Raw genomic sequence first — 13,538 nt, forward strand, 5'->3', positions numbered from 1 at the left:
GTGTATGAGAATGAATGGGTGTCTTCCTGGGGTTTGTATGTGTGAGAATAGGTGCCTGCCTGTGTGTGGTGTATGTGTGTGTTTGAGAATAAATTGGTGCTTGCCTGGGTGTCTCTGTGTGTGAGAATGAATGTGTGCATGCCTGGGGGATGGGGATGGAGTGGTGTGAAAATGAATGGGAGCCTACCTGGGGTTCAGTATAAGAATGACTGGGAGCTTGCCTGTGTGTGTGTGTTTGTGTGAGAATGATTGGGAGCTTGCCTGGGTGTGTGTGTTTATGTGTATATGAGGGAGCCAGTGAGAGTGAGAGCATGAGTGTGTATGAGAAAATCCAGGGGAGTAAGAGTGTCTTACAGCCTGAGAGTGTGTCAGTGTCTGTGAGAGCGAGAGGTTATGGTTGGGTATAAGAGCTGAATGTGTATGTATGTGGGATAAATGCATGTTTTGCTCACCATGGTGATCATGTGATTAACTCATAGGGTCAATTTGTCAAACTCAAATGGGTGGAAATGTAGAATTATGCTTGTTACCTATTTGATAAGTCACTGCAATCTACATTATTTGGAAAAAAATAAATGTATGATCAGAACTAGACTGATCGAGCATAAAAAATGCTTGAAAATGTTAAAATATGAAGCCTTTTTAGTTTCACATTCCACTAAACTAGAACATTCATTTGAAGACATCAAGTGGACCTTCTTAGATGATATGGGTGCTGATTGGCGTGGAAGTGATAGAATAAGATTATTAAGTCAAAGGAAGTAAGAATGGATCTTTTACATTCAAGGGGCTAAACATAAAAATAGAATGGAATGTTTTATTTTGATATATACACTATATGTGACACTTAGCACATCCCAATAGTTGATATAGAAGGGAGTGTGTGAATTCCAATATATAAATGGTGTGTGGTACAACCAATCACATTGAGCCATGTCAAGAGTTTTTTCTTTAAATAGGTATGGCATTTCCTGATGGCTAAAGATGGCCACTTCCTGGAAGAATGCTTTTAGAAAAATGTGAGCTTGTTAAAAAGAAACTGTAAAAATGTAGATGGTAATGAAGTTTTAATGTGACTAATATACTCTGATTTGTGCTTTTATAGAGACACTGAATGAATGAAGTGATCTGCAGCAGGTAGTTGAGAGGGCCTTCAATTTAAAAGAAGAAGCCCCTGAGGCAGTGAGCAAAACACAATATCATGTTGGGCATTTTTTAAGTGAAAGGGAAATATCATTTCACTTTTTACCTGCAACTTGAAAAAAATATGTTCACAAAAATGTATTGACCCACAAAGCAAGAAGGGAGGCAATCTATGAAGGCCGTAATGGTGTCAACAAAGAAGATAGATGCCGGATGTCCTTTAAAAGTGTTTATTACAGTGGAGATGTATAAAAATGCATCTATCTTCTTTGTTGACACAAAAATGTATTGAATCATGTGAACCTATAATTATATATGACCCGGGGAACTAGAAAGGTATACATATGCTTATAACCTGTATATAGGAGTTATGATGGTCCTTATATAAATTAATAAAAGTATGTTTCGGAGCTGCTTCAAAAAGGATACAGAATAAAATAATAAAATATATATCAAATGCTAAATGTATTTACCATATTTTCTGCATTAGATTAGGTGACTTACAATTTTGCTAACTTTGTAAGAGCAGCATTCCTCTCATCAGTTCAAAACAGTCTAATGCAAAGGATGATGCTACCCAATTTCAAAACTAAACAGTAAAACATTAAACATTTTTTAAAACGAAAATAAAACTTTCCCTACCCAGGACTTGATAGGGTGATGGGTTTCTTCACCCATTACCAGACCTAATCCTGATGGCTCTCTATGTCAATCTTCTCACCATTCTGTTAACATATTGCCCCCTTTTGCGCCCTTCTTCAACTCTTTCATAGCTTTGAAAACATATACCTCCATATTAATGCAATCTGTAATTGTATATTATTTATGATATTATATATGATTTGTATCTGTTACGCCGGTTGACCACACAGGCCATGGCTGACTGTGCTTACCCGCCTTCACGACGGATTGGCGGTCCCGGAGACTCCGAGAGGCCTTTCTCCGTGGCAGGAGCACTGCCGCTGCCGAAGCCACACCCCCTGACGTCGTCTGGACATGCGCGATGACGTCAGCCCTTCTTTTAAAGGGTCCAGCACGGGAAATACCCGGGGCCAGCCCCGGAAGTTCACCACCTTGTGGGGTATTTAAGTCTAGAGATGTGAATCGTGTCCTCGATCGTCTTAACGATCGATTTCGGCTGGGAGGGGGAGGGAATCGTATTGTTGCCGTTTGGGTGTGTAAACTATAGTGAAAATCGTTAAAATCGTGAGCTGACACACTAAAACCCCCTAAAACCCACCCCCGACCCTTTAAATTAAATCCCCCACCCTCCCGAACCCCCCCCCAAATGCTTTAAATTACCTAGGGATCCAGCGGTGGTCCAGAACGGCAGCGGTCCGGAACGGCCCCCTCAATTGAATCCTGTTGTCTTCAGCCGGCGCCATTTTGCAAAATGGCCGCCACAAAATGGCGGCGGCCATAGACAAAAACGATTCGACGCAGGAGGTCGTTCCGGACCCCCGCTGGACTTTTGGCAAGTCTTGTGGGGGTCAGGAGGCCCCCCCAAGCTGGCCAAAAGTTCCTGGGAGTCCAGCGGGGTTCAGGAAGCGATTTCTTGCCGCGAATCGTTTTCCGTACGGAAAATGGCACCGGCAGGAGATCGACTGCAGGAGGTCGTTCAGCGGCGGTCCGGAACCCCCGCTGAACGACCTCCTGCAGTCGATCTCCTGCCGGCGCCATTTTCCGTACGGAAAACGATTCGCGGCAAGAAATCGCTTCCTGAACCCCGCTGGACTCCCAGGAACTTTTGGCCAGCTTGGGGGGGCCTCCTGACCCCCACAAGACTTGCCAAAAGTCCAGCGGGGGTCCGGAACGACCTCCTGCGTCGAATCATTTTTGTCTATGGCCGCCACCATTTTGCGGCGGCCATTTTGCAAAATGGCGCCGGCTGAAGACAACAGGATTCAATTGAGGGGGCCGTTCCGGACTGCCGCCGTTCTGGACCACCGCTGGATCCCCAGGTAATTTAAAGCATTTGGGGGGGGGGTTCGGGAGGGTGGAGGATTTAATTTAAAGGGTCGGGGGTGGGTTTTAGGGGGTTTTAGTGTGCCGGTTTTCCTGCCCTCCCCCTTCCCCCGATTTATGATTTTTTAACGATAAATCGGGGGAATTGGTATTGTATCGTGGCCCTAACGATTTTTGACGATTTAAAATATATCGGACGATATTTTAAATCGTCAAAAAACGATTCACATCCCTATTTAAGTCTCCTATCCTTGCTACAATTCGAGTTAGCAAAGATTGCAATAGGATGGAAAGCCTTCGGTCTGAACTTTTCTGCCGCTTCCTTGCTGCCGCTGGGTACCCGCTCCTCGGGGGCCCTCTGCTTTATTTCAGGTGCCTTACAGGGATCAGGAACTCGCTCCTCGAGGGCCTGCTCTCCCTGCCTCGGTGTCGCTACCAACTTCTTCAACCTTGTGGTATTTCATACCAACAGCAATCATCTAGTGAGTAATCTAACTCTCAGTCTATCTCATCCACAGTGCTACCTTACTGGGAAACCTACACTGGAATTCCACTATACCAACGGGGTGAGAAGGGTTCTTCTGCCAAGGGTCCGGAGACTGCTACATCCAGACTACCTCACCACTGCCACCTCTGGTGGTACGCTTCAAGCTGTTTAATAAAAGAGCTAACTCTGGGTTTGTGTGTCTGCGTTTAGCCCAGTACTGCGGCGCCTCACGGGGCTCCTCCCCGTGGGCATGGTCATCTGCCTCAGTACCCAAGAATCCACCCAAACACCACTTAAACCATAACAGATTGCTAACTCCATGGATTCGGCTCAGCTCAACGCTTTGCAGGCCATTCCTGGCTTGGCCCAGAAAGGTTCCTGGAAGCATTATCTACCTCTGTGGAGCGATTGAATGCTTGAATGGATTCACAGACTGAGGATTTGAAAGTGCTCCAGTCAATCCACGGTCTCCTTCAGAGGGTCCAAAGCCTCCAGACCTCCTTAGAACTAGTAATGGCAGATGCCCATCGTCTGACTCTCCGCCAAGATCTTGTACAGAAGCCAGACATAAATTCTCCCATGCTAGTTGTTTTACCAGTGGTCTCAGGACTCCATCAAACAGCGATTTCTCTGCCTAATCCCCCCCCGCTACTCTGGGGACCCTAAGCGTTGTCAGGGGTTCTTAAATCAATGCCATATGCACTTTACTCTCAAACCATCACTGTTTCCAAATGATGTGATTAAGATGACCCTTATCATCTCTCTATTAGATGGCAAGGCCCTGGCTTGGGCTTCACCCCTATGGGAGCACTTTGATCCCCTGCTATCTGATCTACTTCATTTTGTTGGTGCTTTCAAAGAGGTGTTTGATGAGCCCGGCAGGCTGCCAGCTATGGGCACAGATCTTCCTCGTCTATGACAGGGCTCTCAATCCCTAAGTGAATATGCTATAGAATTCCGCACCATGGCCACAGAACTAAACTGGCAGGGGAACAGTTTAAATACCATATTTCTGGAAGGTTTATCTTCACAGATCAAAGATGAACTAGCGTTTCAGGAACTTCCCGCGACTCTGGAGGGGTTTATTAACCTCACAGGGAAAATCGACCAGAGGTTGCAGGAGCGAGCCCGGGAAGCCCATGGAGGGCGACGAGGGCATCTCCACTTCTCACCGAGGAGCCAATGCAACTGGGTCGGACCCAGGTTTCGGCGGTCGTGACCACACCCTACGGTCGGGGAGCCTTCTCTGGAGATGATGTTCCTTTTGCTTCCTCTCCTTTGCCTGTTAAGACAATGCCACTTTGTTCAAAACTGGCTGAAATTATACCCTTTGGCCATGCTGCAGGATTACCCTTTTTCCTTTTGCCCGCATCAGTGGAACTCTCAGGAACCAGGGTTTCCTCTCAGGCTTTGGTGGACTCGGGTGCTGGGGCGAATTTTTTTGGCAGGACCTAGTGGATCATTATGGTCTCTTCACCTCACCAGTGGAACCCCCATTGGTTCTCTCATCTGTACACAGGAATCCTGTCCTGGGTGAGGTTACACGAATCACTCAGCCGTTGTCATTAAGAATTGGAGCGTATTATGTTCAGCATCTTGCCTTCTTCGTCCTACTCAAGGCTGTGAGCCCTATAATTCTAGGGTTACCTTGGTTACAAAGACACCAGCCTCAGTTCGACTGGGCTTCTCCTGACCAGATTCAGTGGGGTCCTCATTGTGCAGAAACCTGCTTTGAAGTTTCAGAACCATTCCAGCCCATGAAGATGGCTACAGTCATATTGGAACCTATAGCTCCTCGTGAAGGACTTGAAAAGGATCCCGGAAGAGCCGAATCTTCAGGACTACCTAACCCATTGGAGATGCTTGCACATTTAAAAGAACAGTTGAACCACAAGACTTTGGAGAATGAGGAACTGAGGAAATCTCATGGACAAGCTACCCAAGGTCTACTAGCCATTCTGGCTTATAAGGAACAGGAGATTCAACAATTATACACTCGCTTGCAACAAAAGAGTGCTCAAAGGGTTTCCACAGTATTATCATCCATCATCCCGGACTCCGTGAACTCCTTACAAGAGACTTTGGAGAGACCTTCCTTCTTGCAGACTTCGGAGATATCCAGTTTGGATGCTGATGATAGCAAACAGAATTGGATTACAGAGGATGAAGTGGACTGGATGATAGAAGATGACACCCTATCGGAGGGGGTTCTTGAAGAGGGGGCACTGTTTTGCCGGTCGACCATGCAGGCCATGACCGACCGTGCTTACCTGCCTTCACTACGGATCGGCGGTCCCAGAGACGCCAAGAGGCCTTTCTCGGCGGCAGGAGCACTGCCGCCGCGGAAGCCACACCCCCTGACGTCATCTGGACGCATGCAATGACTTCAGCCCTTCTTTTAAAGGGTCCAGTGCAGGAAATACCCGGGGCCAGCCCTGGAAGTTCCCACCTTGTGGGGTATTTAAGTCTGCTATCCTTGCTATAATTCGAGTTAGCAAACATCGCAATAGGATCAGAAAGCCTGCGGTCTGAGCTTCTCTGCCGCTTCCTTGCTGCTGCTGGAAGCTACCTTCTCTGCCCTTCGGGGTATTACTAACCTGGGTACCCGCTCCTCGGGGGCCCTCTGCTTTATTTCAGGTGCCTTAAAGGGATCAGGTACTCGCTCCTCGAGGGCCTGCTCTCCCTGCCTCGGTGCTGCTTTCAACTTCTTCAACCTGGTGGTATTGCATATCATCTAGTGAGTAATCTAACTCTCAGTTTATCTCATACACAGAGCTGCCTTACTGGGAAACCTACACCGGAATTCCACTATACCAACAGGGTGAGAAGGGTTCCCTCTACCGAAGGTCCGGAGACTGCTACATCCAGACTACCTCACTACTGCCACCTCTGGTGGTACACTTCAAGCTGTTCAATAAAAGAGCTAACTCTGGGTTTGTGCGTCTGCGTTTAGCCGTTGGTGCCTCACGGGGCTCCTCCCCATGGGCGTGGTCATCTGCCTCAGTACCCAAGAATCCACTCAAACACCACTTAAACCATAACAGTATCTGCTTTTGTTGAAATTCAACTTGAGCACCATCAGGGAATGACAAGTAGGGACATGCATTTATTTGTACAATCTGAACCAAAAATACCTATTTTTGGTTTAATTCATTTCAAACAAAATGAATCCCTAATTAGCTTGACCCCCCCCCCCAAAAAAAAAATTTCCATTTTGGCAAATAGTGTATGCACTATTTGCTGAGGAATGTTTAAAACACATGCGTTCCTCCGGGGCCCTCATCAGCACTTTACTACTTTTGAAGTAGTGGTCAACAGGTGAAATGGGCAGGAGCAATCCCCAGGCACTCCTGCCTTGCCAGTCCATTTTAAAAATAGCACAAGACTCAGTGCAAGCTGGTGCTATGTTGTTTTATGGCAGTAAAATAATATGGCTGTAAAAGAACATGGCATCACCTGGCCTGCATGTCAGTGCAATTGTTAAAATGGAATTGGTCGGACAGGACCAACTGGGGATCATTGTTAGCCCCTTCATCCTTCAACCAGCACTAAGAAAGGAGTAACAGGATGGGAGTTTGCAGTGGAAGGGGCATATATTGTTTAGTGGGGTTTTTTTAATTTAATGTTTATTTTGTTTTGGAAAATGAATCAAACCAAAATAAATATTAAGTGGTGAATTTTAACAGTGTTGCTCACATTTAAAGGCCCATATACGTGAGTATATAGGCTGCACGTGAGCAACACGTATTTTAAAAGCTGCAAAGTACACACGCGAGTAAAGAAAAGGGCAGGTTGGGGCATTCCAGGGCAGGGAAGAAATTTATGCGTGTAAATCTGTATTTTAAATTTGGCGGCCTCAGTGCACGGCAGGCTGTTAGACGTGCATATTGACTTCTGATCTTGAGGAGGTGTATGACTGCATAAATCTCTGTTTAGGCCTAAAATGACGGGGTAAAGGGTCTGGCTCTACTAGGGGGAGTGCAAATTGAAGAACCAAGGGGCCTGGATGACCTCGAGACGATAAAACTGGGAAGGTCCTTCATGTGAGCATGTTTTAAAATCCACTTACCTGCACACGTTAAAGCTGACAAAGTCCTTAGGAAAATACGCAAAATACATTTGCTCAAGTAACCTCTTAAAATTAGGATCACTCATAAACGTGTAAGGCATATTTTAAATCATATGCACGTGACTGAGCACAAAATTTAAAATTCCAGCGTATGTGTGCTCGCATGCCCATATGACTATGTATGGACACTCATGTATTCGTTTTAAAGTTATCTTCTTAATGAACCAAGTCCTGAAGAAACAGTCCCAGGATGAAAACTTTGCCTCTGTACATCTCTTATAGCGAGTAATAAATAAAAAAGCAATAAACAGTCAAAGTTAATGTAATCTTGTGTTCCAGATTCATGGTTTTATACTTTTTAGCAGTGAAGCATATTTTCCAAACTCTTTGTCATGCTTCCAAATATTTACAGACCCCTTTCATCTTTGTTTAACCTTCCAGTTTGTAAACAGAGATTTTTGTATCTGCAAACAGATATATTGTATGGAAAGAAATGCACTACCAGCCTGACAATAGGTGGAAAGCCACAGAGTAGAAGCTAAGCTAAAAGGCAGGGCATGATATTTGAAAAGCTGTGATCCTAAGGTTCAAAGAAGATAGCCATTTCCCTTGATTTAGGAGAAACAAAATGGTGCCACTGACTAACAAAATCATCTTGATCTTTTCTTTCTAGAATTGTGATCAAGTCAATTAGATTTAGAATGGGGCTCAATACCTTGTTTTTTTTGGGTTGTTTTTTTTTTTGGGGGGGGGGGGGGCAAGCAAACAGTGAGAATAAAATCCCCATTCTCTCTCCTAAGGTTAGATAGGTTTGCCAATATGGGCCTTCATGAAGGATATTTCCAATCTGAGTGAATCCCAATGTAGGAAGAACTTAAAAGCCCTATTTGGCATACAATTTGGAGGGAGTTCTAAAACTTATAACCTGTAACAGTCCTTCAAAATCCAGAGGATCCAGCTGTCTGAGATTACAAAGAACCAATGATTTAGAACCTCAATCTCTCCTTTAAAGAAAAATCTTTTTCCAAATAGACTGGAAGTTGTACAGCTCCTCTGATCCTCTATTTCAACTTGGTGATGGTGTGAGATTTTATACTTCTGTGCTGATGCTGGAGAATCCTCAAGTCCTGGCACCTAGCATAAAAAGATCCAGGGAAGCACCATTTCTGAGAAAAAACTATTTACTCTGAAACCTGCTCTGGAATCTCAGCGATATTTAAGCTAGGTCACTGGTGAAAGCAGAGAAGGTCTGTAGAGTCATCTGCTGGTGCTTGATGAAATCTACTGTCTTCTTCAACTTTTCCCTAAAGAGGGTCTCATCTAAGCATGGAACATCAGCAAGTTACTTATGCACATCTTCTCTAAAGCCAGAAGCCATGGTTGTGCAAGTCTGTAGGTATCAATGGCCATAGCAGAGTCTCTCAATGCCATCATGAATGCATCATAGACCAAGCAGATCAGATCCATCTCAAAATCCTTCAATGGCAGTCTTGTTGTTTCTCTTGAGGGAGAAACTGGTGCAATTTGAGATGGTGTGCAAGTAAAGCAAGTTTGCTTTCCATAAATTATGTTTTCCTTAGCTAGCAGAATGATTTAGCTATGACACTTGGGTCACATTGCTCTACTGAGCATGTGCAGAAATGCCTGCTTGGGTGCTGCCTCGTGAGCTCCCTCAGTCAATTTTAGAGCTAATTCTAGCTAAGTAGTCGACTCTCCAGGGAGGTGGGTGAGTGTTTAGTATGGCTGATTCATCCTACTATTTATTTATTTATTTAAAAATAATTATTAATTGTCTTACTGATTACATCTTTCAAAGCAATTTACAACAACATAACATTAAAACAATGTGCACAATAAAACAAATCTTAACAGACCAATATTGCCAGAAACAATTCACTGTTTATGGTAAGTATACTTTCTTTTTCTGTCAATAAATAGGGCTGAATTAGCCATTACATTTAGGGAGTCCCAAACTTAGGGTTACAGAGGTGCATTTACTGAATAAGCAATATAGACCCCACTGTGGAAAGTAGACTACTGGGTGAATGGGATACGCAAAACTCTTTATCCGAATTTACTATCACTCTAAGAAATTGTCCAGACAGTAATGGAACACAAAGGTGTGTACTGACAACTATGTTGCAACTTTGCATATATCTTCTAGTGGCATAGTTCACAGATGAGCCACTGATACAGCCATGGCTCTAACTTGATGAGCTTGATGGGTCCTATAGCATATAGCAGTGCATAATGCAGTCTGCTAGTCAGTTGGACAATGTACATTTGGCCACTGCTGTGCCCATTCTGTTAGAAACATAAGAAATGAATAGTTGTGAAGCTTGATGATGAGTTCTTCTTTTAAAGTAAGTCAAGACTCTTTTACAGTCTAAGGTATGAAGACTATTTCACCTTCCTGTGCATGTGGCTATTGGAAGAATGTAGGTAATATGATGGCTTGATTAATATGGAACGCTGAAACTATTTTGAGCAGAAATTTTGGGTGGGTGTATAGCACCACTCTGTTGTGAAGAATTGCATATAAGGTGAATAATGAACTAAAGCCTGAAGTTCACTGACTCTTCTGGCCTACGTTAATGCCACAAGAAATATTACTTTCCATGTTAGAAACTTGAAAGACGCCAACTCCAATGTTTCAGATGGTAGCTTCATGAATTGTGCCAGGCCCTTGTTTAGGTCCTGGTTTCACAACTGAAAGTTTAGTATGCCATAATCTTTTCATAAACTTGGAAACTAATGAATGAGTGGAAATAAACTTATTCTCAATGTGAGTATAGTAAACTGCTATGGTATTGATGAGGTTTTAAGTCTTAAAGCAGAATGAGAGAGCAAATAGCTCAGTGATTCTTTGGGTTTGCATGTGAACAGACTCAAGGTTTTGCATTAACACCATGTGGAAAATCTTTTCCATTTAAAACTATAGGCTCTTCTAGTTGATGGTTTTATGGCAGACACTATAAATGTTTTCACCTTGCTTGGGTAAAGATAACATAGCAATCATTGATCACTCACCACCCAGCTATCAAGCTGAGGGATGGAAGGTTTGGATGAAATAGGCTTCCCACTTCTTGAGTTACCAAGGATTGATATAATTCGAGAGGGATCGGAAGACTTCTGGACAGCTATACTAGATATGAGAACCAAACTTGTCTGGGCCATGCTAGAGCTGTGAGGATCACATGGGACCGGACTTTGAGCATCTTTTTGCACCATTCTGGCTATCAGTTTTCTGTTTTACTCTGATGCAAATAGGTCAGTTCCTGGAAGTCCCCATAGAATGAATAGTCTATTAGTTGTTGACTGCTGTAGAGATCAGTCGTGTGGTTGAAAAACTCTGCTGAAGTGATCTACTAAAATGTTGGACATCCTGGGAAGGTATGTCACATACAAAACAACTTGATATTTGCATACCCATTTCCATATCTTTATCATTTCATGGCAAAGAGTCTATGACCCTGAGCCCTCTTGATTGTTCACACAGAGCATGGCTACTTGGTTGTCGGTTTGAATGACAATACTCCTTCCCTGGAGGAAGCGAGTGAATTTTGTTAGAGCATATGTGATCACTTTCAGTTCTATGACGTTGGCAATTGAGAATTCCCACACATGCTCAATAGAGCAAAAGTTCTACTTGCTAAGAGAAAGAGAGGTCCATTTGGTCCCACCAGATGACATCACCTGCATATCATGGCTAATTCAGCCCCTCTGTTTTTAAATGTCTGAGACCATCATAAAAATAGCTTATCCAAACTCACTTACAAGAAGTGAATTGATGCTTAAGATTTTTGCTGACAGGTCTAAGTGAAGAGTTATTTTACAAGATACTTAAGCTGGATTGCCAAATAAATCACCCCTAAAGAAGAAATATCAAACGAAAACCGAATCATGTCAGACTCAACGTGGTAGTTTCATCTATGGCTTTTCTCAATGGACTTCTGCTATGAATAAAAGAAAGGATTCACCATAAAGGAATTTTTTGCTCCTCTTACACAAGGATGCTTTTTTAACCAAAAATTCACAGAAAATCTTTTTTTAAAAAAAGTATTGTACATCAGCAAGAGACTGGAGATGCTGCAGAGGAAGTGTTCACAACCCCTCAAGGTAGGAGGAGGTAGTCTCAGCCATTGCTAAAAGGTAACACCTACTGACCACACTCAGGATGCATGTATATCTGTTTACAGAGGGAACTATAGACTGTAGCACTTGGTCAGGAACAATCACTGCAATGTCTGTGCTAGGTAAGTCAGGGGAGGATTACAAAATAGTAGAAAAATCCCTAGGACATGTGACTGAAGTCTCACTGTGTCATATCTAACAAAGGCTTGTTCTGATTTAGCTGGAAGGCCAAAGGAATAAGAGACTGCTAGGCCAATTTTTTTTTTAAATCTACTAAATAAGATAATTGAGGTGCTACTAGAAAGAAGTTGCAAAAATGGTTGACATTTGCTGATAAATTTGATATGAGCAAAAAATTGGCTGCAGAATGCTCCAGGGAACATCCTCTTCTAATGACAGAAAAAGAAAAACCTGAGTGGTTACATGTCCACTGGGAGACTACTTTGCATGCCTAGAAAGGTTTCTTAGAAAGTTCTGAAAATATTTTCTTTATTGATGCAAAGCAGAATAATGTGATCTATGTGTGTGGTTCCATTGCACTGTTTGCTATCAGAGAAAAGAATGTCATACTAAAGGCGTCAGGTGAAAACCACCAAGTCAATCAACTGAACAAGTAATAAGTGCTGAAGGACATGCAGCTGCACTTATGCAAGCATCTTTTCCTCAAATTATGAATTATTAAAATAGGTTAACTATACATACAGTACAGAGATGTACAGCAAGATACCATTCACAATTTAAAGCTCATGTTTAACATTGCACCAAATATTGAGAAAATTTGCAGAAATGGATGTGGGGGTAATCAGGAAGACCTGGGAAACATAAACTATTTTCTAAGATCCACCATCCTCAGTAGATATCTTTATTGGTTGCACCACTAGCATGAGGAATGTTTCACATATGAACACATCAAACATTTTAATGTATGGTCCAATTGTACAGTTAAAATCTGGAAGATTCAAACCTCTCTTCTATGGAAAATTGGAATTCCAGGGAAAATTTTGGTTTTTAGCATAGATTTCTGAGGGCAATTGGCCTTATAAAATGATCATGTCTGTGTGCGTATATATGTCTTTCTGTCTATCCATTGTCTGTCCCCTTCCAACTTTTTAACCATCTAATTTTATTCCGCCTCCACAGTAAATGTATATGTTTCTTTATTATGCTGTCAACCATTGTCATTTTTGTGATATTGCACAACTTAGATTCTCTGCTTATTGTAAATTTCTTTGCTCTGCTCGGTCATTGTTTGAATGTTTATGAGCTACTTATTGGAACTATCCTGTTATGCTTTGTCTCTCTGTGTTCATTTGCCTCTTATTATTGGTTCCTTGCCCCACGGAATGCCTGGAATAGTTTATTTCATGCAGAAATTTCAACTCATCCTGAGTCCTTCTCTACAGGCTTATTAGATTATCACTTTTTCAATATTTACTCCTATTCCACTACTATTTACTAGTATCTATAGTTTCTACTAAAGTACAATTGTCTCTTCTTAGACTACTGGGCTTCCAGAAACTTTTTAGTTGAACTGGGCACTGCTGTCTGTGCAGCTATTCTTGATAGCCTGACATCCTGTTGCAAGTGTGGACCCTTGGGCAAAGATGAGGTTAGCGCTACCCACAGGGAGAAGCCCTGCAGGTTCTCACCATCGGTAGGCGGAGCTGGCTGGAGCAGAGTCCCAGCAGGAGCTTCACCAATACCAATCCATGTTCCCTGCAAGTTGAGCCCTTGGGTGCC

General features: G+C 43.0%; 1 protein-coding gene across 3 annotated transcripts in view; it reads right to left on the reverse strand.

Moving 5' to 3' along the window:
* Positions 1-13,538, reverse strand: part of RGS22 (regulator of G protein signaling 22) — a 915,000-nt gene that overhangs the window by 322,554 nt on the left and 578,908 nt on the right. The window lies entirely within an intron of this gene.

The sequence above is a fragment of the Rhinatrema bivittatum genome, chromosome 2 (genome assembly GCF_901001135.1).
Source record: "Rhinatrema bivittatum chromosome 2, aRhiBiv1.1, whole genome shotgun sequence".
Classification (NCBI taxonomy): Eukaryota; Metazoa; Chordata; class Amphibia; order Gymnophiona; family Rhinatrematidae; genus Rhinatrema; species Rhinatrema bivittatum.